The 10,771-nt window shown below is 39.7% G+C and overlaps 1 pseudogene; it reads right to left on the minus strand.

Annotated features, from left to right (window-relative positions):
- Nucleotides 1–3,920: 3,920 nt before the first annotated feature.
- LOC108490689 lies at nucleotides 3,921–4,233 on the minus strand (annotated as a pseudogene).
- Between the last annotated feature and the right edge of the window lie 6,538 nt (nucleotides 4,234–10,771).

Raw genomic sequence — 10,771 nt, forward strand, 5'->3', positions numbered from 1 at the left:
CTATCTATCATCTATCTATCTATCTATCTATATCCTAATCACCTATCTATCATCTATCTATCTATCTACCTATCATTTATCATCTATCGATCTATCATCTATTTATTTATCTATCATCTATCTATCATCTATTCATCTATCCATAATCTATCTATCTATCTATCTATCTATCTATCTATCTATCTATTATCATCTATCGATCTATCATCTATTTATCTATCTATCATCTATCTACTCATCTATCCACCTATTATCTATCTATCTATCATCTATCATCTATCTATCCATCATCTATCTATCTATCTATCATCTATCTATCTATCTATCTATCTATCTATCATCTATCTATCATCTAACTAGAAACCAAGAAAGACCTTTCTCTCAAGGCTAATGGTCTTTGAGAAGCCCAAGAGGGCACCAGGAGTCAGAGGCAAAACAGGGTGGAATGAAAGACCCTCTTTCCTGTTCAGCCACCTGTGATGCCTCCCCTTCCATTAACCTACATATCCAAAGTATCAGCAGTTCATCTTCTCAGTTCTTTCTTTGTGGTACTAGGTATTGAGCCTAGGGCCTGAAGAATGCTAGGTAAGTGCTCCACCACTAAGCTATATTATGAACATGTGTCTTCTCTAAGACATATCTTAAGTCTATCCACTGCTTCCTCCTGCATCTAGGCAGCTATCATCTCTTATCTCACTTATTATTACAGTGTGTCCCCTATGGCCACTCCTGTTAACCCACAATCCCTTTTCTAGAGCATTAAGAGCTTCCTAAATGTGTAACAAAGTTTGGTACCCTATTTAACACTTGTGATGTTTTTTTAATTTCACAAATAAGCCCCAAGGCTGCACATTTTCATGAAATTTATTACTAATGTCTCTGCCTCTGTGCTTTCCTCTCTAATATCAATCTATGCTACTTTCCTCACTGTCAGAAAACTCCACACATTATTCTTCTTTCATTTATCAATGAAGATAAACTATTTTGGTACCTCTGCCTGGGGCACTGTCCCCGTCTCTTTGTGTGGTTATCTCTACTCATTTTTGAAATCTTAACCTAAATGTTTGCACTTTAAAGAAGACTTTTTTTTCACACTGTGTCTTTAATGTACCAATACCCCCAATTTACTTTATTTGCCTGTTAATTTTGGTTTGTTTCCTCCTGCAAATATAAACCCTAAGTGGACAGAGGCATGCCTATTTTGTTTACCATTGCATTTCTAGCACACAGCACAGAGCCTTGTATAATAGGCCTCTACTATATGCTCAGTGACAGGGTAAATGAGGAGGTGGATAGTCCAGAATATATTTTCCAAGTATGGGCAGAGCCAGTGCCTCTGAGGAACTCTTCAAAGACATCCTTGCCTAAAGTATTTATCCTACTGTGTCTAAATTGGTTTGACTATCCCTTATACAGAGCAGAAAATGCTTTCTCTGTAGAATTGCTTTTCTTCTAAACTATTGTTTGTAGGAGGCCACTGTTTCAAAGTAAAGGGCAGCTTCAGAAAGTATGGTCTTACTGCAGTTCCTAGTGATTCCTTTATTTGTTTGTTAGTAGAGGCTAAGGTATTTCTCTGACTTAGCTAGATCTCCTTTGAAAACTCAGAGTATTTAGAAAAATCATACATATGGGGCAGGTAAACTTGACGAGAAATGAGCAGAAGGACAGAACTCAGGAGCCAGATGGCATGAGAACTCTGGCCAGGAAGAGTTTGGTGAGGATTCACACACTAAGACAGAATACACACTTCTTCAGATTCACCTTATAACCATAGGATGGTCTGAGTCACCTGACTGGCAGGCAACTAGGATGTTCACTTTGGCTGTTTTGATGGCTTTTGCTTCAACTTGCTCTAATGTGAGCCCCCTCGTTCAAAGTCCCACCCTTTGTCTTATGCCTTTCAATCTCTGCTTCCTTTCTGATTATAATTTTGTCTTTTTTCTTCATGTGCATCTATAAATAACTCCTGTTATAATAATCTAATTCCTGTGTTTTTCCCTTAATATTATCAATTTCTTTCTAATCAGTTGTCCTTAAGTTAATTGAATTTTTATTATTTTATTTTCCATGTTACTTTTTAATCAGGAAGGGAAGATATAACTATATCAGGGACTGAAAAAATATAATTGATGTTGTAAACTAGGAATGGAGGGAGGGAAGTATTGCTCTTCACCCAGTAGCAGCTCATGAAGAAAGACTGGAAGAGGTTCTTAAAGCCTTCCTGTAATTATACAGAGCCCATGCCCCAAATATTAGCTTTCCTTTCAGGATACCCTCAAGACCAATTGCAGTTACAACTCAGGAAAATTGCTTGAGTATTGATATTACTGTGAAAAATGGTTAAATGAGTGATATTCATGTATGAATTTGGACTTCCAAAGGACCTAACTTCTTGCAAATTTCATGGTAGAACAGGACAATCTAAAAAATGCAATTTCAGTATGAAAACACAAGATATAACCTTATCAAGCATGGACACTTACCAGGAAATACATGGTAAAAGATTGTGCTAGCAATCCATAGTTGCCATTAAACTATGGAATGTGGGGTGGGGAATGGGAGGACAGGGCAGAAGAGGGAGTATGGGGAGGAATAACTAACACTAAAGGGCTTTAGAAAAAGCCACATGGAAAACAATTACTATAGAAGCTTCTTTTTTTTTTTGGTCTTTTTGAGACAGGGTCTCCCTGTAACCCCAGCTGTCCTGGAACTCACTATGTAGACCAGGCTGGCCTTGAACTCACAGAGATCCACCTGCCTCTGCCTCCCAAGTGCTGGGATTAAAGGCGTGCACCACCATGCCCAGCTTTGTAGAAACTTCTTAAAGTATATACATACACATTACAAAAAGAGATTAAAAGGAGTTACCCTACAACTAAACGATATCCTGAACATGTGTCTTCTCTAAGACATATCTCAAGTCTATTTACTGCTTCCTCCTGCATCTATGCAGCTATCATCTCTTGTCTCACTTATTATTACATTGTATCCCCCACGGGTACTCCTATTAATTCACAATCCCTTTTCTAGAGCATCAAGAGTTTCCTAAATGAGTAGCAAAGCTTGATACCCTGCTTAACACTTGTGATGTTATATCAATTGGGGTTTACCCTTTACACTCTTTCTGTCCCTCTGCCACAATGATTCCTGAGTTGTATGAGACAGAAGTTTGATATAGGTGTCCTAGCAGAGGATAAGCATTCTGTAGCCTCTTATTCTCGACATGTTGATTAGTTATGGGTCTCTGTGGATGGCAACTATGGATTGCTATAACAGGGGGATGTTGTTCATACTAGACACCATAGATTAACAAAATAAAACCCCAGTGCAAGGGATGGATTCCCTCTTTTGAAACTGTTGTCTAGTGGTTCCACAGACTCTCAAGCAATACTATAATACTGGCCATTGACCCTGATCCTGATTACCCACAAGGATTTGAGGGTAAGGCCCTATTGCTGAAGACCCACAAGGAGAAATTAAGCTTGTGATGACTTCAGAGTCTTATCTCTACTGGATAGCTTTCATAGTGATGGAAGGTGCTATGCATTCTACCAGAGAGAAAAGTAATCATCACTCTTACCCAGTTGTGAATCTTATGAGTTATAGCAACTGGCCTGACAAGATATGCCCACTGGTGCAACAGTGGCACGAATATTATGTGACTAACCAACTACATTTCTAATTAGATTTAAATATTTGCATAAGATGAAGCTTATACCTGACACTAATACTGGGCTTAGGGATCTGTGGCTAGATAGGTCACAGGCCATCGTGGGGGGAGTGTAATACTATTATTCTATTAACTATAGTGTTAAACTGACTTCTAATGTCTCATTGTTATACTTATAAATTAATGCATTTCTTTTAAAAATATTTTTTTAAAAAATAATAATAATAGTTATTATTATTATTAATTATTATTTTATCCAAAATGTGTTTATTGGGATGCTTTCTCACTCATCTTGATTCAGGGTACTTTTAGTGCTGCTTCCTCCTGAAGGAACATCCTTCTGTAAACCGTGCTTTTCTGCCTGTAGGCTGACAGAGGACAGTGGTGCAGCCAACACACAAGACTACTGTTTGTGCATGGCTAAAGACTGTGGTGATTTTATAGCATCCTGGGCATTTCATATCCGTGAAGTAGGAATTGGGGCTCTACACCAGGTTCCTCTTCTTGTGTTTCATCTTCTCTTCTTCTGGAGAGGGGTGAAGGAGATCCTTTGTGAGAGGCATGTTCTCGTAGGGAGGTCGTCACTGCCAGAAAGGCTTATTTGTTATTTTTTATTTTTCTATGTATGAGTGTATTGCCTGCATGTATATAAGTGCACCTGTGTCATACAATGCCCACGGAGGTCAGAAGAGGCATTGGATCCCCTGGAACTAGAGATACAGATGGTCGTTAGACACCATGTGGGTGCTAGAATCAAACCCAGGTCCTCTTCAAGAACAGTCAGTGCTCTTAACCTCTGCGCCATCTCTCCAGATCCAATTAATGCATTTCTTAACTCTCAGCAGAGAATCTTCCTTATACAGCAGATGCTAGTTAACATAGAGACCCACAACTACTCAACATGCAGAGAATAAGAGACTACAGAATGCTTATCCTTGACTAGGCCACCTATATCAAACTTCTGTCTCACAAAGCTCAGGGATCATTGTGGAAGAGGGACAGATTGTAAAGTGTAAAGCCAGAGGTGGTGGATGATGACAGGGAAACAAAGTTTTTCAGATGGCAGGGCTCATGTGGACTCACAGCAATCGTGACAGCATGCACAAGTTCCATATAATCTCAAGCCAGACAAAACCCTAGCATTGATATGGGGAGGTGGGTAACAAACCCCAACCCAGTCTGAGGACTACTGACAACTGATGACTGTTGGGATCCACATCAGGTATTTAGGAGCACAAGTTTGAGTCTATAGGTCTTTGCATGCGATTGGGCAGGATAGTAGAGGGTACATTGGGGAGATGTACCTAAATTCAAACTATTTTGTATGAAATTTGCAAAAATTCAATAAAAAATGAAATGTAGTATACTAGATGAACTATAAAAACTCAAAGACTGAATAATTTCCACCAAGTAGTACTTTGATAATATTTAGCTTACCATGAAAGTCTCTGAAGTAAATATATATTTTAATTGTGCCCCTACTTTTTGACAAATGTATTGCTAAGCTATGGTTATACAAAGGTGATTAAGACATCATGTCTGTCCTTAAAGGACTCTCCATCCTGGGAGAAGGAAAGACACAGGACAGGACTCTGGTGACAATAATGTACAGGTGAGGAATGCTTTGGGAGGCACAGGAAGGAGAAACACATTTTTACTTAGAAATTAAAGAAGATGTCAAGGAGGAAATGACATTTACGCTAATTTCTGAAGGACACTTAGCAGTCCATCATGTGTACAGAGAGCACGGGCACAGGAGCTTGAAGGAGGCAGGCAGGCTGGAAGAGCTGCTGCAGTTTGACTGGCAAGAGAGCAGAGCACAGGTGGGTAGGTGAAAGGAAAGTAGCGTAGGGGTGGATGGAAAGAGGCCAGCCATGAATGGACTCTGTTCTCACATTGGAATCTAATTTTTATCTCTCAGAGAATGAAACCCATCAGTCAGGGGAGTGATGCTCCTGGACGCATTTTAGAACCACTTCTAGGAAGAACAAGGACAACTTGGAGAGGAACGATCTGCAGAAATGAAAATTAGAAGAGTGTAGTAATCAGGATAGAGACGGCAGGGGCTTGAGTTAAATAACAGAAGTGATAGAAGAGAAAATATTGGGAAATGTTTTTAAAGAGATGAACTGACAAGTAGGTAATTGATTAGGTCTGTACTGTTAAGAGTCTAGAATAGTGCTTCCATCCATTTTGTAGCTTGATGCAATTCTCTACTCCCATTTCTTCTTTAATGTATTCAATTAACATTAATCAAGGAGCTGTTATGTACCAGGCAGCATACTAAACAATGAGGGCATGAATTCACTCTTATTATTTACAGGGCATTCCTTGCACATCAGGCACTGTTCTGGATTCTCAGAAGCTAGCAGTGGACAAAACTGACAAAATTTATTGAAGTAAGCACAGCACATAGAACGAGAGGCAAATGTTTTCACTGATGAAATGGGTGGACAGCAAGGAAGACAGCCTCTGAAGCAGCTACATCAAGGTGATTAACCAGCAAAAGTGTTCTGTAGCATTGTGAGAGAAAGTCAGCGTGGGGACAAGCAACAAAAATTCAGACCATGGAGTATAGGGTAACATTTCAAGCCTTTTTCTATTCAAGTTTTGGACTAACAAGATATTGGTGATACTGGTGGGTGTGAACAAGAATGTTACAAGAATGATTCCTGCTGCTTCTCTGGGGAAAATGACCCTTTCTTAGTAACTCAACCTTAACTTAGGGCTGAACAGAACAGAAAAATCCTTATAAGACCAGAACTATTTAAGGTCATTCAGAGAAGTATAGGGTTTTGTATTCTTGCCCTCATGCAGTTATAAGTCACAGAGGAGATAGATGATACACAAACTAAATTAATATACAGTACATTACAGGGGATAAATGGTAGAGAGGGAAATATTAAATAAGGGACAAAAATAGGAAGGGTTCCTGTGTGTTCACACACATTCATGTGCGTTATTTTCAGTACGTTGGTCAAGGAAGACTCACCGAAACAATGACAGACATGAAGAAGGAGTGCCTTTCCCTGAGGAACTCCGTCTCTTGTGGAGCTGGGACTGGCTTAGCACCACATGAGGAGTTCCCAGTTAGGAAAATGCACATGGTGGGATGAGGTGTGTGTACTGGGCACCTAAACCTACTGAAGAGTAAGGAATGGGTTAAGTGGTTAAGTCAAGTATGGGAGCTAAAGTATTGGCTTCGCTATATCTAAAGTTGAGTCAGAGTTAAGTAAGACTGTTAAGATTTAGATCTTAAATGTCTCCTTAAACCCATAGGGTAAAGGCCTGGCCACCAGCCTGTGGTGATTTGGGAGATCATAGAACTACCTACTGGAAGATATTTATGTCAATGGAGGGGTATGACCTTGAAATAGATATTGGATTTTTGACCCTCTCATCTCTCTGTATCTTTTGCTTGTCAAATACTATGTGGTGAGCAGTGTCCTCTGCCATGTGCTCCCACCATGATGTACTGCCTCACCAGAGGCCTAAGAGCAATGGGGCCAATCATGAAATGAAAGTTCATTTTCAATGTTACCTGGCTAGATTTAGAATCACCATAGAAACACATTTATATTAGGAAATGTATCAGAAATACAATTATATCAGGAAATTCAGGGGCATTTTCAGAAAAAATTTAACTATAGAGGGAAAACTTTCCTGGAATCTGAACAGCTCTGCCTATGGGCTGGGATCCTTAGTAAAAAAAATAAAAATAAAAAAGAGAAGTTGAGCTGAGCACCAGCGTTCATCACTCTCTGTTTCCTGACTATGAGCACAATGTGATCATCTGCCTCACTTTTGCTTGTCAAATACTATGTGGTGAGCAGTGTTCTCTGCCATGTGCTCCCACCATGATGTACTGCCTCACCACAGGCCCAAGAGCAATGGGGCCAATCATGAAATGAAATGAGTATGATGGTTCATTTTCAATGTTACCTGGCTAGATTTAGAATCACCATAGAAACACATTTGTATCAGGAAATGTATCAGAAATACAATTATATCAGGAAATTCCGGGGCATTTTCAGAAAAATTTAACTATAGAGGGAAAACTTTCCCGGAATCTGAACAGCTCTGCCTATGGGCTGGGATCCTTAGTAAAAAAAAATAAAAATAAAAAAGAGAAGTTGAGCTGAGCACCAGCATTCATCACTCTCTGTTTCCTGACTATGAGCACAATGTGATCATCTGCCTCACACATCTGCCACCATGTTTTCCCTGGCACGATGGGCTATCTTCTAAAAACATGAGCCCCAATAAATCCTTCCATCCTTAGCTGCTTCTTGTCAGGTAATTTGGTCACAGCAATGAAAAATGTAATTAATTAATACAATGATTTATTTCAGGCATTTTGTCACAGCAATGGAAAGCTGACTAATACAAAGACAAAGGACATGAACAATTTCGTAGCAGGTAGAAGAAACATATGCCAAGGCATAACGCTCTGATGGACTGAAACATTCAGGGACCTTCAGTAAGGGTTATAATGGAAGAACAGGGTGTGTGTGAAGGGGTATCAGTGACAGAAAAGGGAGGGGTCATGGATGGATGTTCAGCATCACAACAAGGACTCTGAATTTCAGAATAAGGTTTTATTTCTGTGTGTCTGAGAGAGAGAGAGAGAGAGAGAGAGAGAGAGAGAGAGAGATTGATTTTAAGTGCAGAGAGGATTTTAAGCAAACAGATATTGGATCTATTTTCAGGAAGATCACATTAGGGGTCATGTTAAAGATATATTATAGCAGACTAGGAAGAAAGACTATATAATCAAGTTAGAGAGACCAGTTTAGAGTTCATCAGGAGATTCAGACAAGAAATAAGGATTATGTGAAAGAATCGGTGTTAACAGAGAAGGAAGAGAAGGTAAAGTCAGGAGCTATGTAGATTACTTCTGTTGAAGGATCAGACTCAGGACAATTAACCCATTATTACATATTTTCCATTCTTTTTAAAAATAGTTTATTTATTATTTTTATTTTATGTGTGAGTGTGTTGCCTGCATGTATGTGAGTGCACCCATGCCACACAATGCTGCAAAAGTCAGAAAAAGGCTTTGGATTTCCCTGGAACTGAAGTTAAGGATGGTTCGTGGCTGCCGTGTGGGTGCTAGGAATTGAACCTAGGTCCTCTGCAAAAGCAATCAGTGCTCTTAACCACTAAGCCATCTCTCCAGCCCACATTTTCCATTCTTTAAATTTCAGAATAAGGTTGTATTATAAGCTTAAATCAATTTCTAACTCAAAACCTCTGGTCAGAAGAGTCAATCTTCCCCTCGAGCAGCTGCTTAGGAGCTGATAGCTGCTGGTGTCAGTCATTCCACTGACCTCTTCTCTGTGGTAGACATGAACAGCGGATATCTGAAGACTGAGAAAGACAGAAGGACATGAAGGGCAGCAGATAAAGCCCACATGCCGCAGTATGTCAGGGCATGAGATGGGAATAGAAAAGAGGGGTTCAGTAAACCTTTGTGACTTCAAAGAAGCGGGAAATTAGCACAGAAAGCCACAACTGGCCAAAATGTAGTGAATAAGAAACTACAGAGAGCATGTCCCTGGATAGGATTCCTATATTAAACCTAACTCACCCAGGGGTCAGGTACCATTGTGGAAGAGGGGAAGACTGTAAGAGCCAGGGATGGTGGATGGCCACAAGGGAACAATTTTCCAGGTGGCTGGGAAGTTGTTCAGATGAGCTTACAACAATGGTAACAGCATACACAAGACCCATTCAAACTCAAAACAGGCAAAAACCAGCATAGAATTGGGGAACTGGGTAAGAAATCCCAACCTTAGCTAAGTAACTATTGGCGATCACTGATCACCCAAGGTGATCACTCTTGGGTGAGGGAGAGTTGATCTTCTTTAAGGGAGTGATGCTAGATAAATTGACCAGGCTCAAGTGAATGAACTCATTCACTGAAGGGCATCTGAGGACAGAAACTTGACTCGATAGACTTTAACATATATAAAAACATGCATGAAATACTGTGGCCAGACCATGGGGGGAATGTAGATGGGAGTGGGGTCCAAATATAATTAGGAAGTATATGAAATGCACAAAAATTCAAAAATATGTTGAAAAAGGAATTGAGTGAGTTTTATTGGATGAAGAAAGAACACTAAACTGGAAGAAGTGGGCAAAGCTTAGCAGTGCGAATGATACCTGAATTTGGTTTTGAAGAATGAATATGTGGTTTGCCAAGAAGCACATGGACAGCGTTCAATTAAGATGAAGGCGCAAGAGCAGTGGAGACACGCAGTCAGCTGTGAAATTATTTTTCTCTTTTGAAATTGAGCTTAGGACCACAGCCATATTCTGTTACCTAAATTCATCCCTGATGAAGCAGGAAGGAAATGACCTCATTCTGAAGACAGAAACCTAAATAATCACAGAAAACCAAAAATAAAAATGCTATTTATTTCTGGTTCTTCTGATAATGTATAATTAACATTTAGAATAAAAATCAAGGGAGAAGCTAATTCTCATATTAGAAATGATTGAAGAAAGGCTTCATGGCATTTAGGAAAGGCCTGGACCTTCTGCAAGCCTCCAAGGAATGGGGTCTTAATAATTAAAGCAAGAATCTCAAGTTTCATTTCTGTTCACTTCAGCCACACCTCTCCTCAATGAACTGAGTGTTAAAATGGACAGTAAAAGCTTTATGGTGGTGTCTTTTGAAATCCTGGAAGAGGCTTTCAGGTCATGTGAGGACATGAGTTTAGTTCAGGCTAGCTGATGACACAGAGGACTTGAGGATGACCTAATCTCAATACCTCTATAACCATAAGCTCTCCCATCAGTTACTCTCCTTAGCTTATCACACTCCAAATAGGGCATGGATTCCAAATCGTGTTTCTGAGAAAGCAGTGAAAACTTCCCAGAGGCAAACATTCAATTCTGGGTAACACTGACTGAGTTTATAGAAGCTTTTCTGTGAATCAACCAAAATAGATTTGCATTTGCTGAAGATGTAATATGAGGATTTGGTTTGGAAAAAGAATATGAATATGGCTCTGGAACACTGACGTTCAACCAAACACTGTGGTTCTTCAGAGCACAAGAACAGGTACCTGTTCTATAGCCATTAGGGGCCCA

Source organism: Nannospalax galili, unplaced genomic scaffold (assembly GCF_000622305.1).
Source record: "Nannospalax galili isolate Female #2095 unplaced genomic scaffold, S.galili_v1.0 scaffold1354, whole genome shotgun sequence".
NCBI classification, from domain to species: Eukaryota; Metazoa; Chordata; class Mammalia; order Rodentia; family Spalacidae; genus Nannospalax; species Nannospalax galili.